Below are 18,908 nucleotides of genomic sequence, written 5' to 3' on the forward strand. Positions count from 1 at the left end.
AGTTGCACTTTCTATTCTAATTACACAATTTATTTTACCATTTAAGGCTTTGTTCTTACAGAGTAAGACATCGGCCTTTCCGCAGAAAAGATCATCCTAGCCAGTACTGCAGTACCGGCCAGATGGTCTTTACCGCTGCTGAATTTGGATACGGGCGCATCCCTGCGCGCCCACCTCTGAATTCCCCGCTGCACACAATGGAGCGTGTGGCCGGAACCGCACATTCCATTGTGTGCACTGACAGGGTTTTTTGCGGCCGCTATTCACTGACATTTTTTTGCGCACTGCTAGGGATCCCAGCCGGAGTGTATACCATGTGTATACACTCCGTCCGGAATTCCTTAAGAAGGCAGCACAACGTAAGTTCAGTAGTAATCACAGCCGCTGTTACAAACGTGGGAACATGGCCTAAAGGAATATTGCAGCCTATGGTAGAAAAAAAAAAAAGATACTGTGGTGACATGGAAAAAAAAAATAAAAACCTGTACTTACCTGGCCTTGGTACATCATTGCTTTTCTGCAGCTCCTGGTCTTCTCCTTCTGATATTCTTTCTTCCTGCCTACAAGACTAATCTGCTCATACAGTTTTCCCATAACAGCATGTCACAGCAAATGACATGATGATAAATCAACTCAATGCAATTCAATAGAATAGGCAATATAACGGTTGCTTCTGGAATAAACATCGGCCACCCTGGTGTTTCCCTATTTAGGTCCCAAAGGTCACAACAGAGTGAGGACCTGAGGGACTACGTATCAGGGTGGTTTGGTGCTCTCCCCACTAGGAGGCGCCCCTTGGCAATGGGCTTCCTACTCTGGAGAGAGGGATATCTGGCTATTCCCGTGTTTTGAGACTCGCAGCTGAGGCTCCACGGACCCTTCTTTGCATATTCTAATTTTGTAGGGGGCGATCAGTGGAGACTCTTAAATGAGTACTGCATTGCATTTTTTTCACTGATCTCCCTGAGTTTAGTGATTGTTGTGTTTTATCATTCATCATAAGGCAGCATGCTGTAATGTCCCAATAATGGTATATATGTATCGGTTTATTTGATGGCGGGGGGGATGTCGGCTGGAGGGGCTGGTCAAAGAAGGTGACATCACTCTCCTGAGCTTAGAGACAAGAACCAGGCACACCTCTTGTGACATCAGAGGGTGATGTGTTTTCTCAGGAGACAGGGAGGAGTTGGGGAACTGGAGACAATACACCTTGTGTAGTTCTTTTACTTTCTACTTCCTGTCAGAACTATTACTGATAACACTATATTATATGTTATATATCATGTGGGTTATAGTTTTATTTAAATACAATTAAGTTATATCGGATAACCCTTGAATTTTTTAAAACTGCATCTAACCCAAAAGACCCACGGGGAAAAACAAGCATTGTAGGGATGACGGTCCCAACGCATCGAAACTTGCAGGTAAATCTATTTAAATGTTCAGTTTTCACTTAGAAATTCTATTTAGTGGCTTTTAACATGAAAACAAGAAAGAAATGTCAAGACACTGCCCTCTTCCTGCATGTATTACACAGTCGCCTTTCTCATGCACATTGTTTTGTGGAATTGAGCCGCTGGATAAATATTCCCAATACAACAATGACCTTTATGAGAGAAAAAAAAAATCTCCCCGATCTGATTATACTGTTTTCGATTTTCTCACTTATAAATATGAATGGGAGCATCCAAAGAACTTAGATGTAACCTGATACCAATCCTTATCAGCAAATACAAACATTTTACACTAGGGATCATGGCTGATGTGGTGCGAGAATATATGACTATGCTTCCAACATGCTGATCTAGAATATGAGGGTTAACACTTTATACTAAACAGACGGCAAATAAAAATAGTCCCAACACCGCATGAACCGAACATTGTATCTGGCAAGTCATTTGGAGTTCTACATTTCTCAATAAATGTTACTTTTAGCATTTTATGTGTGTGCGTGTGTGTGTGTGTGTGTGTGTGTTTTTGTTTGTTTTTTTGTTTTTTTTAGCTTGAATGGTCACTGTTGTTTTAAACTACTATATTTGTAAATCACTTAATTTACCAAACATGACTCCATGTCCCAAAAAATTAGCTCCAAAGTTTTGGCCACAAGGTTTGTCACTTTTCAGCAATCTGCAGACCACTGGCTGCTGTCATGGAAAATCTGTCTCTAGTAACTAACAGACCAAGACAGAAAACAGGACATGGGGGCAGGGTTTAGCATGTGCTCTGTGCAGGCGGGTGGAAAAGAGCATGCGAATGCCTAAGCTGTGTACCTGCAAGCTGAACCAGTCTGCATGCTCAAGATGACCCTCCCTTTTACTAAAAGGCAAATTAAGGATTTCCTCTTATCTGTAATCACCCACAAAGCGGAGTGCAGCTGCCCCTTGTGTAAATATAAGCATGCCTACTGCAGAATGTCCACAGTGCTGCAACCCATTCTATATAGCTATCTGCTGATCCTGCCCTGTGCATGACATGGTAGTTACTTAAAGGAATTATCTGAGTGTTAAAAGTAACTCATCTGGCCAATGCAGTGCTGATCCCCTGTTCAAGTTCCTACAGGCAACCAAGGATGTCATGTGAGTGTGACCATTGCATTAGTGGACGGCATCAGAGATCATAGATCGTACTCCTGGTATCAATGCTGCTAATGTGAGACCTATGTCCCAAGATACCACAAATCAGTTGCAGAGGTCATGTGATATATATATATATATATATATATATATATATATATATATATATATATATAGTATATCTATATTATTTTACAAGTGTAAAATATATATATATATATATATTTTTTTTTTTTTTTTTTTTTTTTTTTTTTTTTTTACACTTGTAAAATAATTTTATAACATTCATGGTATAAAAAAAACTGCTTCAATGGTAAAAGTTACTTATACAGTTGTATAAACTGACACCAACCGTGTATAGATTTTGGCTGGAAGATGCTGTATTGTACATCAATGGTGACAGTGAAAGACCTGCAGGAATAGAGACGGGCAGTATACAGGACAGTGAGATAAGTATATGGGAGGAGGGGGGGGGCTGACAAACTTAACAAAGTTTAACAAAGTTAAACTCGATAATAATTGAAAATGTAAAAGTCAATACAGTCTTATAGAAACCAATAGAGCCTGAAAGAATGTGTTCCCCATTGCCGGGTATTATCGTCCTCTGAGCTCCATGTAGCCGTATAGGAAAACTACATTCACAGATTCTCTATGAGGGTCATTATTCTGAATAGCAAATAGATTATGTGTGAATCGCTGTGAACAGATCTGTATACATTGTCCGATCACAGACAAAGCAGATAATCACTGATTTTAGAATCTCTGGTAACAAGCAGCAGGGAGAAAAAGAAATGACGTATTGTTTGTAAGGCAGACGTTTATTTTTTGTTATAAATCGTTTTCATTGTCGATTTAAAGTGTCTGATTTACCATTGTGACCGATCAGCAAATATTATGTTTAATAAATATATGAATATATGAGCGATGACCAGTGACCAGCTGATATCATTACACTAGATAAGCCTGTGGTGAGGTACAGGTATAGGTGTCGCTGTACAGCTCAGCCAGAGATGTTAGTGTCATGACGCCAGTGCTAGTCCAGCACACAGGTGTGATGGTGGTACCTGCTTTGTGTGGTGGCTGGCTGTACTCTTCAGAAACGGTCGGTAACCTTCCTGGTTGTAATGAGTCCCTTGGGCGTCTGTCACCCACCCACCTGGACTATCGGTACCGCCACCCACAGAAAGGGGAAAAATAACCCAAGGTTTGCGATAAGTGTGTATGGGTGCTGGTGCATAGGAAGAGATGACGGAGGCCCAGTGATATCAAAAATAGAACAGCTTAACTGTACAGTCTTTTAGTAGTTTTTTGAGGGAGTCCCAACCCAATGTAACAATGTACTCTGACAGAACCTTAAAGAAGTACTCGTAGAGTGAGAAGTTTACTTGTACCTGTGTATAGGCTATGTCTAACCACCTTGTGCCCTACAGTGTTGAGTTACCCATCCTAATAGGGTGGTGCAAGTCCCAGTCATGGTTATCTGGGTGAAGCTAAGTTCCTGGGGTGTCCCAGTCACCTGCACTGCGAGATAGGTTACGTAGACCTTACTTGGTAGCTTTGTCCTATCCAGGCTAGTTCCTCTTGTGTTTCAGGATACTGCCCTGCACCTTTTAGACGTGTTCTCGGCATGGGTTAGGATGTTCCTAGACTCTTCTCCCTTTTTAGTGTTAAGCACTGCATAGAAGATATAGTAGAAATACTGGAAGAACTGGTTGTCTCTAGCTGCATCTGTACACCCGTGTCTTAGAATAGACTACTCTGCACTGAACCAAACTGAACTAAACTGAACTGACTTCCTCCCACAAGGAGCTAACTTACTCTTCCTACAGGGGTGAGTGTGTGTAGAGCAGGAATAGGTAGAAGAAGAGAAAGCACCTCCTATAGGTCAGCACTGAACACATGTTACAACAGTAACAGTAACCCATTCCTAAGTTCAGCTGTGCATGAAATAACTAAAATTAGAAAGAACACTGACATCTAGTGGTGAAACTATAAAAATATTGTACCTTCATCACCACTTAAGCTGGAGTGAGAACTTTGGAACAGGTGCCTAAGGCACTTAACAGTGGGACACCACAGGCCCCCTTATCTTTCCAGTACCATGTATGATAGTGATGTTTCCTTGTGTAGCAGAGGGTCTCTTAGACCAAAAACGTGGTTCTGGGTGTAACTGCAGTCCTGGCACTCCCCATAGCTACACCACTAGGGAAACATTTCCGGTGAGGTTACCTTGTAATATTGTGAGGCATTGACCCTTAAGGACCCCAGATACGGGGTTATACATATGTCACTAATGGGCCTTATTCTGATCCTGTCAACTTTTTAATGTCGGCATCAGAATAAGTGTTTGCTGCACCACAGGAGATCAGCAGCTGTTTAACCCATTGTGTGCCGCAGTCACATTATAGCGGGTTAATGGTGGGGTAAGTGCATTATACTTCCAGATTGGAGTGAGGTCCTGTCTTTCAATCATATCCATGGCAATCCAATGCATATGCCTCAACACAGCCATGTCAGACGCCGCATAATGCTGTCATATACAATACACTACAGGAGTAGTGCAGTATATAGTAACAGTGATCAAAAGAGACACCACACCGTGCACACTGCAAAAATAAAATAAAAAAAAAACTATAAAAGAGATGAAAAATGCATATATATGTAAAACTTTGCAAAAATAAAAACTATACGTCTTCCCACACAAAATGAGTCCCAAACCAGCTCCGTTACAAAAAAGATTAAACTGCTATGGATCGGGCAATGTACAACAGTTTTTGTCGTTTTTTTCAGAAAGACCATTTCTATCGCGCCAAAGTGGTAATAGTAAAACAAAACTATAAACATTTGGTATCGCTGTAATCGCAGTGACCCAGAGAATGCATTCATTATGTTATTTTTACCGCACACTGAATAGCATAAGTTTAACATTTAAAAAAAAAATGTTTCCAATTTTCCAGTATATTTTTAATATTTATTATTTATTTTACAAAAAAAAAAAAAAAACACACACACACAAGATAGTTACCAATTTGTTGCTATTAACATAAAGTACATTAAAGGGGATGTTCACAAAAAAATAAATTCATATGGACTGGTGCCATAGGTTTATAATTTACTTCTATTGCAAAATCTCAAGTCTTCCAGTACTTATCAGCTGCTGTATGTCCTGCAGGAAGTGGTGTATTCACTCTACTCTGAATTTGTTACTGCTCTGGACAGCTCCTGATCTACACAGAGGTGGCAGCAGAAAGCACTGTGTCAGACTGGTGAGCAATTCCTTTAAAGTATCACAGAGCTATAACCGCATTAAGTGAGACAGGTCCAAACTCATTAAGGCCCAAGCTCTCTGCAGCACAGAAGGTTTAAGATGCAAAGTAAAATCATCACTTTTGGCCGTTTGGAATCAACTTTTTTTTTGTTTCTTTTTTTGAATAAACCATAGTCGGATTTATTATGTTAACAAATTCCTATTTAGTGGCCAAAATGGATAGGGGAAAAAAAATCACCAATAAATTCCTGGTAGTAAAGTGAGATGGATTCCACTCATTTCCTTCCTGCAATGAAGATATAGAAGATTGATAGTGAGAAGCAACGTCCACGGACAGGAGGTGCGGGGCTGCAGTCTAAGCTTGCAGGATTCCTTCTCACTTTTTTTTCATTATCAGGAAAATGACTCCAAAGGTCAGTGCACTAGAAGAAAGTGGCTGCTACTTGCCGGCCCGGCAGAACATACAGCCTTGCCATTTAAGAGACAGCAGGCTTTAACAGTAATCCTGATGCAAGCATTAACTCTAATCCGGCTGCCACTATAGCTATTGATTTTCTGTTGTATTGTTCTTTGATTTCCATTTTGGTTATTTAATGAAAGGATGATGGATTCTTGACCTTCAGCGTGTGCGCTGGCAGCCGTGGCATTTGATAATGTCCTATGATGTGGTGCCGGATCCTCAGGGTCTTGTGTTTTCTGTATTAATCTCCAATCTGTAAACGGTTTGCAGACGCCAGATTACAAGCGCTTCCCTTTCATTCTTAATGAAGGTGAACAGAGGTTAAGTGCTAAATTAATAAAGGATTTAATAGGCTAAAATCAAGGTTGCTGACAATTTACTTACAATAGCCAACACCTCCCTGTTCCCTTTCATCTGTGTCATATTGTAATGCTGGATAAGCCGTACCTTACTTGTAACAATGTTATTATGGGAACGCTAATGCCAAGATGCAGAATACATTCGCCCAGGAACGAGACACAAATTCTCGTATTCGCTTTTATTGAGCGTTTGTAATAATTTGTCTCTTGCTATAAGGGCTCATTCAGATGGTTGGATTGTATATGTGTTTAACCATCCGTGCACCATACCTGTACCTCTGGCTACTGAGCTATAACACTTTAGGGACCGATGGTTTGGCAGAACTTCAAGGGGTGTTACATCTGTAATACAGACGATTAGAGGATTTGTTAGGTCTACTGAAATGTCTGGTGTAGACTCCCAATGCAATAGTAATTCTGCAGCCTCTGTTCTCCAATCTCTGCTGTCACAGTCCCTGGCATGGTATACTTGCCGTGTCCCGGCTCTGCACACTTTGCCATCCAGGTAAACAACTATGCCTCTGCTGCATCCTTCTGCACCATGCAACATCCACATCAGCAACTGCCAATAGCAACCATGCTAAGGGTAGCGAGCAACCTGGAGGTTCACTGTAGAAGTCATCCACACAGGGCCTAAAAGGAAAGGCCAAGGGTTTCTAAAACTCATCTCCTCATCATGTTTCCACACTAAACCAGGGAAGCCCAGAAGATATTCGTTGAAAGTAAAACATCTAAGTTTAAACGTCTTCATCTTGCATGTCGTGGGATATGTGGTTGGACTGATAAGGTACTGTTTCTTTGTAAGGAGACCACCAAAAAGTATGTGGAGATCAATAGTTCATGTTCCACTGAGATCAATATGTCAGGTATGTTCAGTGAAATGTACAAACTGATACACAGTATAAAGCATTGTCAGACTATGAGTAAGAAAATGTGTCAGTTCATTTATATATTTACAGGGACATACAAGATGAAACTTTTTCGCTGATTTTTTATTATTGTAATTTTGATGAAGACCAATAAAACATGCACAATCTTTTACTGATGTAAGTTTTTTTCTTTTGTTATTATAGTGAAGTTGCCAAATAACTTTATTGTTTGTAAATAATAACATCCATATTATAAATGTGTCCAGCCTTAACTTTCCTTTAGATCAACTGAGCATAAGAATTTTCCTAACAGCCTTTCATCTTAATATTCCAACCCTGAAATGCTTTTAGAGGACTCAAAAGATTTAATTTACACAATTACAAATTCTACTAGGCTCATATAGTATTACCACCAACTCACAACAAGCATCACTAACTATATTCAGTTTAGAGATTAGATGAAAGTGGACACATCTGTAAGTTTTTTTTCAACAGCTCTCAAAAGTCCCTATGAATTGGTTATAGCTATAGTATCAGTAAATAATTCTGGTCTACAAAACAATGTCTTACGGTGTATATTTTTCAATAAAAACGTATATTTTTCAATAAAAACTCATAAATTAGATAAAGTAAATTGAAGAAGACATCACAATGTAATAATAACGTAATTATTCTTTTATAGACATTAATATTATAGAGGAAAAACTTTATTCTAAAAAGTTATAAGCTCAAAGTTTTGAAGTATACTGACTGTAACTTTAAAAAATTTCTTCTGACCAATTACTAGAATGAGCCGAGATAGAAACCCATGACAGAGGGATTCTCCCCCACTCTCTATCTAGGTCAGATTTTTTAATTGCGGGCTCTCTAGTGTACATGCTCCACTCCCTCTATCATTGGAATCTACTCTTATTGCAGTTCTCTTGGACCTTTTCCATTCGATACTCTGTGATTCCGTCTTGGTTACATGGCCCGGAAGAACTTGGTTGACATGCAGTTCTCTTGGCTTGTTTAAGAGACTGGTCAGGATCTGACCCCAATTAAAACTTTTGACATGTCTCTACCATTTATTGTGGCCATACATATTAGCTGAATGGTCATTTGAATCCACAGTAATAAAGAGGGCCATCTAAAGTGTGTGGGGTGCACCAATTGTACCCAACAGTAGCTACAAGGGGGACAGAGGATCTTACCAATGTCAGCTAGGCTGCCATGAAATGGTAGATGGTATAGGAACACACAGACAGTGAGCCCTGGATTGGTCCCACCCAGATGACCCTGCCAGCTTGCCTAAAGACAGCCCTAGGCAACTTCGGGCAACTTAGTAATGGTCCCTAACCTGAGACTGAGATGTAGACCACAAAACAAAGACAAAACAGACAAAACAATCACATAGTAAAGCAGGGAAGAGATGGGTGTGGTGGAAAATCAATTACTAAAGCAGGAGGAACAGGCTGCGTTTTGGCAATGTTCAGATAAGACGTAGTATTCAATCATTAAAAGGTTTAAGCATTTAACTGTAGGAGGATGGGCATTTGGCCACAAACCTAGTTGCATGGGTACTTTTAGCCCAGGGAATTTAAACATACAAAAGGTGAGGGAAGGTGAAGCTCATTTGTTGTGGTAATCTAGCAATGAATCAGGACAGGCAGCATACAGGACACAGGCTAAGCGAGACAGGAAAAGCCAAGTCAGAACCTGGGTGACAGATACTCAAAGGAGTAAAATGCACTCAGTGCTTGCCCAGCCCAGGGGAGGGGATATCGTCACACTTGGGGTACCGGGCCCACCTCCAGTGTATAGAGCTGAGCTGGTGCACTAGAGGAAAATTACACAGGAAGCAGGAAGCGGGCGACGTTTTGAAAAAAGGAACGCGCACCCGGAATCACTGTGCCGGCGCCATCAAAGTATTAAAAAAATCTGGAATTATATCATACATTCGCTTTGACTTTAAATTTCAGCAGCTCTGCTCCTAGATGAACTGTTGAGGGCAAGTGACTTGGGAAGAGAAATATAATTTAGTATCCGCAAAGATGAAGTTTAATACAAGAGGAGCAGGCAGTATATAAAGTTTTATAAGGTCAGGACAGTCGGAGTTTGTTCGTCATGGTAACAGGAGACAGAATGGATAGACCAGGTCAAAACCTTGAAAACACAAGGAAAGAACATCTGGATCCTGCAGGGTATGGTGCCCAGCACAGCACAGTTAAAGGGCTTCAGATTATTCACAGCTGTGATTGATTACCAGCGAACATTGATTGACACAAGTCGTCGCTGCCTGATGTGAGAAAAACCCTTTAATTTTTACATTTTTTTAAATCAAGTGCATTTAATTTTAAAAAATCCTAAATAAAGTCTATTCCGATAAATTAGCAACAAACTGAAAACAATAACCCTGAGTTCCAAATATTCTAATAATTTTTTGGCGTTTTCAGGAAAAGGATTAGGAAATTAATAATTTATTTCGAGTTGTTGCATATTTTATTATCTTCCTATCCCGTTCTATTTTAAGTGATACATATTAATAAATGTTAAATGCGTCTCCTTCTGAGAAGCCGCTGCCGCATTCACTTCTGATTAGATTAAATGCAGATGGAATTTGTTACCAATATCATCAGTATAAACCCCAGCGATCACAGCGTTATCGGGAACAAGAAGCACAAGGAAGATTCATTATTATAAAGTATCCTTGTTCTACTACAAACCAGCTTGTGGAATAGTATAAATATAAGGTAATAGAATCAGGTTTATATCTGTCTCTGTAGTCAGTATTTTATAGGTGGTAAAAAGAGAAGCACAGGTATCCCTCACTTCTGTATAGCAATGAATGAAATCCCAGCATGTGATGAGTGCGGAATTAAAGGGCTGACTTCAAGTGACACTAAATCTACTTTCATCAACTCCTCCGATTCTGTGAGAACTCTTTTATTAGATGTATTATAGTTGCTTTAGTTCGGTATAGTTTTTGAGATCACTTTTATAAGATGCATGGCAGTCACATTGTATCACTATTACATACACTATATACCGGGCTGCTCAGCCCTTACAGCTGTTATATACAAATACTCCCCTCCTGTATGCGGCTAGACCCAGGCCAACATTTTATCTGCAGCGCTCATGTAATCTCTTTAGCATCTACTGAAAAAAGCAAAAAAGTCAATTGATTTCCTAGATCTGGCCCATAAACATTGCAGCCGATAATAATATGGGCGGTATGGACTGCTGCTCGAAACCACCCGGGTCTTCTAGTAGGGGCACTAATGGGACAGTAATTAACAAGTATATGGGGGACTATTGGGGGGGCTGGCTACTAAATGAAACAATATTAAGAGGGCTGGCTACTATGTGAAAGACTATTGGGTGGGCTGACTACTATGTGGAAGACTATTGGGAGGGATGGCTACTATATGAGGCACTATTGGGTGTCTGACTACTATATAAGGGACCATTGGGAGGGCTTTCTACTATATGGGGAAATATTGTGGGAGACTATTGGGGGGAAGGCTGCTACAGGAATGCTGCACACAGCTCTGACAGTGCCAAGAATACCACACGCTTCAATAAATATCAAGGTTGGCCCACGACCTTGTCCAATTTTTCAATTTCGGCCCACTGTCTATTTGAGTTTGACACCCCTGGTCTAGACCTTTCCACAAACAGGATCAGGAAGGAGGTAAGTACTTTTATGCTACTCAGCAAGTAAAAGAGTGGGGGCTCCTATCAAAATGACAGGATTCCCTGCTCCTTTGTGTATTTTCTGTGATGTCCTATACATTATGGAGGGCCAGGTACTCTGTTTACTCCAGAGACTAAAAAAAATGTTTTTAATACAGTGCTTTAATAAACTTTAGTTAAAAAAAAAAATGTCTTTCTTTTCTTTTTTTTTGTAGATACTCACTTCTGTTGACTGCAGTAATGGGCCACCAACTTTTCGAAATACCCCTTTGATTTTCTCAGGTGTCTCTGCTTCTCTACAGAATGAAAATCTTGAAAGTTGCCATCATTTTTTGTGGTTTTTAATTATGCGATTTAGATTTAACAGTTATCAACACGGATAATGCAAAGCTGAGAGCATGTTATATCAGTATACCATATCACTGGGGGACGGGCTGGACGGATGATCCTTAGGGCCCTATTCCACCGGACGATTATCGTTTGCATAATCGTTAACGATTAACAATCTCAAAAGACCGCTATTGCGAAAGACCTGAAAACGTTCACTCATTTCCATAGAACGATAAACCTTACTTATGATCGTAACTGCGATTTTCTTTGCTATTTACAGTATTCGCTATTGCGTTCATATCTATTGCGAACGACCAAACAATGTCTTATTCAATGCGAACAATTTGCGAACATTTTGCGAACGAGCAACGATAAAAATAGGTCCAGGTCTTATAAAGCGTTCAACGATTTCTCGTTCGGTCGTCAATCGTTAACTGCATTTCAATCGAACGATTATCGTTTAGATTCGAACGATTTAACGATTATCTGAACGATAATCGTCCGGTGGAATAGGGCCCTTAGATTATCTGGGTGGCCCATAAGAGAGAGCAGCCATCTGCTGCCGCCAATTCTATTAGTCAGGGTGATGGCCCGCAGATCATCGCTATCATTACCAGGATTTTAGAACATGTTAAAAGACAATGATCAGCCAACATTGTGCATGTCAGCCGATCGTTGCCCTTCAACATGAGCTATTAAATGAAATCGGACGGAACAGCCAGTAATCAGTCCAGTACAGCCGGTAATTGTTTCATGTAATGGGGCCTTTAGGCACATGATGGGGCCCACGCCTCCACCCCACCTTGTTATGTGGCTCATTCTATTGGCCTCAATGGATATGCAGTGCTAGAGTTAGAAGACTGTTTAGTTCCTTCCTACTCCCCATAGCTGTTCAGGGAATAGTGATTTGCAATAAATCGCTCTGTACTTAAATACTGTATCTATACTATACTCTAATGGGTTTGAACGTATAATTGGCCAATAGGAAACAATTTACGTTTCCATCTGTTTCCTACTGTAATTTTCAATGATGGAGCAAAGAGATCTCCCGATTTTCATGTCTCTTTCCTTGTAGACTAATCTGTGATATTAAAGCGACTCTGTACCCACAATCTGACCCCCCCTAACCGCTTGTACCCTCGGATAGCTGCTTTTAATCCAAGATCTGTCCTGCGGTCCGTTCGTCAGGTGATGCAGTTATTGGCCTAAAAAACAACTTTTAAACTTGCAGCCCTGTGCCAAATGGGAGTATCTGTGCCCTAACTTTGCACCTTCCCTCTGTCCCCCCTCATCATTAGGAATGCTCCAGGCAGATTGCCTCCTATTCCCCACCTGTGTCAGCACGGCACATGGGCTGGATCGTTAAGCACCTGTGCAATGTTCAGCATGGAGAAAATGTTCCAGTGGCATTCTTAATGATGAAGAGGGTGGGGAGGAGGTACGGAGAAGTGGTGCAAAGTTAGGGGTTAAAGGAGAAGTCTGATGTTGGTAAAAAAAAAAAAATGAAAACGCGTGGCAGGGAGGAAGATAATAAACTATTATTACTCACTGGTCACCGTGTCTCTTCTCTCGAGCGCTGTTTCGCCACTCCGTGATCTTGTTTGAGCTGACATCCTGATTCGGTCGCTCAGCCAGTCAGTGACTGGGGCCAGACACCGCTGCAGTCAGTGATTGGCTAAGCCCGGCAATCCATCAGCTGACTCAGCATTTTCCCCCACATCGTGACGTCACCAGTACTCAGGGGGAACCGGCGGGGATGTGATTGATGGACATATTGTGCCGTGATTCTCTGTACTGGCTGGAATTCCTGTGTTTAGTCTATTTTTTTTTTTTTTTTTTCAACCAGCAGAAGTCAGAAAACCTGCATTCAGGAGCCTGGACCTGGATACAGTAAGTACAGCTGGTATATAGCAGCATTCAGGAGACTGGACCTGGATACAGTAAGTATAGCTGGTATATAGCTGCCTTCAGGAGACTGGACCTGGATACAGTAAGTATAGCTGTTATATAGCAGCCTTCAGGAGACTGGACCTGGATACAGTAAGTATAGCTGTTATATAGCAGCCTTCAGGAGACTGGACCTGGATACAGTAAGTACAGCTGGTATATAGCAGCATTCAGGAGCCTGGACCTGGATACAGTAAGTATAGCTGGTATATAGCAGCATTCAGGAGACTGGACCTGGATACAGTAAGTACAGCTGGTATATAGCAGCATTCAGGAGACTGGACCTGGATACAGTAAGTATAGCTGGTATATAGCTGCCTTCAGGAGACTGGACCTGGATACAGTAAGTATAGCTGTTATATAGCAGCCTTCAGGAGACTGGACCTGGATACAGTAAGTATAGCTGTTATATAGCAGCCTTCAGGAGACTGGACCTGGATACAGTAAGTACAGCTGGTATATAGCAGCATTCAGGAGCCTGGACCTGGATACAGTAAGTATAGCTGGTATATAGCAGCATTCAGGAGACTGGACCTGGATACAGTAAGTATAGTTGTTATATAGCTGCCTTCAGGAGACTGGACCTGGATACAGTAAGTATAGCTTTGTTATATAGCAGCCTTCAGGAGACTGGACCTGGATACAGTAAGTATAGCTGTTATATAGCAGCCTTCAGGAGACTGGACCTGTATACAGTAAGTATAGCTGTTATATAGCTGCCTTCAGGAGACTGGACCTGGATACCGTAAGTATAGCTGTTATATAGCTGCCATCAGGAGACTGGACCTGGATACAGTAAGTATAGCTGTTATATAGTTGCCTTCAGGAGACTGGACCTGGATACAGTAAGTATAACTGTTATATAGCAGCCTTCAGGAGACTGGACCTGGATACAGTAAGTATAGCTGTTATATAGCAGCCTTCAGGAGACTGGACCTGGATACAGTAAGTAGAGCTGTTATATAGCAGCCTTCAGGAGACTGGACCTGGATACAGTAAGTATAGCTGTTATATAGCAACCTTCAGGAGACTGGACCTGTATACAGTAAGTATAGCTGGTATATAGCTGCCTGCAGGAGACTGGACCTGGATACAGTAAGTATAGCTGTTATATAGCTGCCTTCAGGAGACTGGACCTGGATACAGTAAGTATAGCTGTTATATAGCTGCCTTCAGGAGACTGGACCTGGATTTCTGGTGAGTTCAGCTTTGTTTTACACCATGAGAACAACAACAAAAATAATGAATGTATAATGCAAACTTGCTTTTTTCACATCTGCTGTTGATTATATAAAGTCCAGTATAATCCAACTGTCCTTTTTTGTAGTGTATTCTGGCACAGATAGTGCTCCATTATATAATCGTACTGTGATGTCACCCAAGGCTTGATCAGGCAACAAACCAATCACTGCCACATTGAAGAGCTCTGCCACTTCCTGTGATATGAGGCTTGGGGGACGCCACAATTATTTGGGTATTTCCCTCCATTAGTAAAGGGTTTTCTAGATTGAGGATCCTTGTGACAAAGTTTCCATATGAGGTACGATCTTTGATAAGGTTAATTACCTTCCTTATTTATGGTATATAAATACCCTCCATATTTATGTGCCATCTGCATCCCCCTAATTATAGGCTTTGATATTTTCCGTAATGTATAGATTATTTATGAGCCATCTGTCAATCCTGCTGCTTTTACAGAATTCTTTTGATGATATTTTTTTATTAGACATTAATTGATACCCAACAGTTAAAATTATTTGAATCCCTTTAAATTCTGATCACATAGGCTGAATTTGAGTTTATTATATGTAAGTATATTGTCTAAAATTTCACCATCCATAATTATCTGCAAATATTATGAGAATCATAACCCTAATCATAATCATCATAATCATAACCCTAACCCCAGGAAAAAATAAAAATGTAAAAATTCTTATTCAAAAATATTTTAAACATAGTACATAGTGTAACCCAGCTGAATTGTGATTGTGATAATGCAGAATTTATGGAGCAGTTTAAGTAGTTGTGGTAGGAGTCCCATAGTTGTAGTGCTAGGCTGCTTCTGCAATTCCTATTTAAAGAGTCTTTGTCAGTAGGTTTATACTGTCCTATCTCAGGGTAGGATAATGTGCATGAGCTCAGTAGTCCTCAATGTTCATGAGAAGCAGAAAACTCTGCCCACCAGCTGCTGATTGGCAGTTATCTATCCATGCTGTGAATAGATAGTCACCTGTCAATCAGCAGCTGGAGGGCGGGGGGAGGGGTGTGGCAAGAATCAAATTCTCCTGCATATTAGGAGAATGATGTAAGTAATACACCGATCTGTTCAGCATTTCTGTCACTAGTTTATGACACCTTCATTTAAGGCGGAATAAACCTAATGACAGATTCCCTTTAAGTAAATGACAATCATGCCAATTGTTTAAAAACTTTCTTGCATAAACAGCTCCACCCCTCCATTTCTCCATTTACTTCTATGAAACTGAGCTGTAAAACCTACACCTAACCTAAGGACAGGAGGAGGGGTGCTGTTTCGTGAAGGAAGCAGCCATGTTTTTATAAGCCTGGATAACCTCTTTAAGGCTAGGTTCAAACTTAGTTTTTGCAGTCTGTGTAACGTGCACATACATTTTTAGGGGGGGGGGGGGTGGTGGATGCAAAAACAGATGCAATTGTGTTCAATCCATTGTCTTTCCATTGACTTCCATTATTTACAGACAGGTGTGACTTGATACTCCTCCAGGTCATCTAGTAGATTGGTCTTTGACAACCGTCCCAGCAGAATTGGCCAAGAATAGTCCGTCATACCGGAACCTTAAGTAGCCTAAACGTGCCCCCATCTCACTGCATTGAAATTGCAGCTTAACCTTCTATTCTCATAATAAAGAGGCTAAACACATAGATTTACTCCATCGGTTTTACCAACAATATTCCGATTTTACAAGCACCAAGATAAGCAAACTATTATTTTAGCAGCCGCTTTTAATAGACTTTGCAGAGCTTTAATCTGCGCTCAGGAGCGACGCGGCCGTCATATGAAATAGGACAAATCCTGGGACCTCCCATTCCAGATATAGATTAACCGGCGTCTGGAGAACTATCAATAATATCCAATCATCATCTGCTTCATCAGCAGAAAACTACCCCTTTAAATAATGAAATCCGGTCATAAAGACCACACAATCTTTCTAACGTCCAACCCGAGAGACATTTTCGGTTACAATCGGAGTTACGGCTTCTAGCGTAACGTTCTTTATGACCATTTAGGAAAGTACTCTATAAATTATTTCCGAGGCAAAGGCTGCGGGAGTCTCTGCCAAAATCCCACATTTCCCATTTTCTTCAAGTCTAAACTGTTTCATTATTGATATACGGACTAAAATGGGGTCACCAAATACGCCCTTATCTCCACAGTATGAAAGGAAAATGTTTTATTCACGGTAACCTGCAGTCTTCAGAACTATATCCTCAGACTTCTAGGAGATATACTACAGTCCAATGGATTATTATTATCATCACCCTTCAAGAGATCTAAAAATCGTATTAATAAATCCTCGCAGGACGGCCCGGCTCACATTGACACTTTTTGCACTGCGGCTTTTATTCACTTATAAGGGGTTTCCAGGATTCTCATTCTAAAAAATCCCTTTTAAGAGTAGCTTCACAGGTACCGGATCCGCAGCGGATTTCACGCTGAGAGTTTGCAGTGAAATCGGCTGCGAATTCATGTAGTGTGAAGTTCAATGGGGTTACATTATCATTCCGCAGCAAGTATGTAACCCGGCCCCTTTAACACCCCCGCAGCCCACTGACGGGAGCATACATTACCTGCTCAGTGCCGCGGCTGCATGTGAGGCTCCCGTTGGTCCCCATCAGCCAATCAGTGCACGGGCAGCACTGATTGGCTGATTGGGAACTGTCCAGAGCAGCAGCAAATCCCCATAGAAAACCTCTCCTGCTCTGGACAGTTCCTGACATGGACAGAGGTGGCAGCAGAGAGCACTGTGTCAGACTGGAGAGAATACACCACTTCCTGCAGGACATACATCAGCTGATAAGTACTGGAAGACTGGAAATATTTTAATAGAAGTAAATTACAAATCTATATAACTTTCTGAAACCAGTTGATTTGAAAGGGAGAAAAATGATGAACAACGACTTTAAATTCTCAGTCTATCCAAATATGTTTAATTTCGGACAAACAGAAATTCAAAGGTTAAAAATAACAAATAATATTTATCCCAATCATGAAGTGTGAATTGTTGCCTTGTGTATATGTTCTATCACCTGACACCGCTGTGACTCCAGGAATAAAGAACAGACAGCTTTTTAGTTTTAGATGCATCTTCCTGTATCACCTAAAACGCTGCACATGACCGATTATCTTCCAGATACATATAAGTGAAACCGCAGGAAATAGAAGTGGGTATCTGTCAGTGATAGTCGGGCCTGAGCCATGCTCGCATCCTGGCAATTAACCCTATAGACGCTGTGTTCAGTGTGATTGCACCATCTAGAGAAGGGATGGGGAACCTTTGGCCCTCCAGCTGTTGCAAAACTACAACTCCCATCAGCCCTGGGCAGCTATTCTGGGGCCCCCCTCCCCTGTTGTCATTTGCCTTGCTAACCAACTCAGTGTTGATTTAGTGTGGGGACTCATGTGATCCAGGGGACCTGCACGTGGTACATGGGGCAATATGGTTTAATCAAATTATATACCAACATCCTGGCGTTGGTTTTTACATGTAGCCCAGAGGCATTAGTGTCAGCCATAGGTGTAATGTGCAGCTGCTGGTTTCTCTCCATGTCGATGGTGATGATGATGATGATGATGATGATGATGCATGGACAGCCAAAGCCTTCGGAATTGTAGTTTTGCAACAAACAGATGAAGGTTCCCCATTCCTGATCTAGAGGGAGAACAGAAGGAGGAATCTTCCTCTGTTCCCCTTCGGGGATCTGCAAAGCGATGTTAGGTATGACAACTGGAGGCTACAGTGGCTGATGAGGCTCAACCCTAAAGCAGGGTCTGATCAGCAAAGCCCATGACAATACAATGCAGTGCAGATCAGCGCTGCCATGTAATGAGCCGGTCATCTGACAATCAGATAGTAAAGTCCCCATGGTGGGAAAGTAAAATAAAGTGAAAATGTTTTGTTTTTGTTTTTTTTAAACTTCAAAAATATAAAAATAAATAAAATGAAATACACACATAATCCCTATCGCTCCTAATGCAAATAATAAAGGTAGGAAAAAAAAGTGTACATATTTGTTATCACTGAGTGCGTAACAATGCTGGCAATTAGGGATGGTCCGAACCGAGTTCTCTCGGTAATGATTCCCGCTGTCTGCCCGCTCCATGCAGCGGGCGGATTCAGCGGGAGGACCGCCTGGAAAACTGGGATACAGCCATAGCCATAGGCTGTA

This window comes from Dendropsophus ebraccatus, chromosome 15 (genome assembly GCF_027789765.1).
Source record: "Dendropsophus ebraccatus isolate aDenEbr1 chromosome 15, aDenEbr1.pat, whole genome shotgun sequence".
Lineage (NCBI taxonomy): Eukaryota > Metazoa > Chordata > Amphibia > Anura > Hylidae > Dendropsophus > Dendropsophus ebraccatus.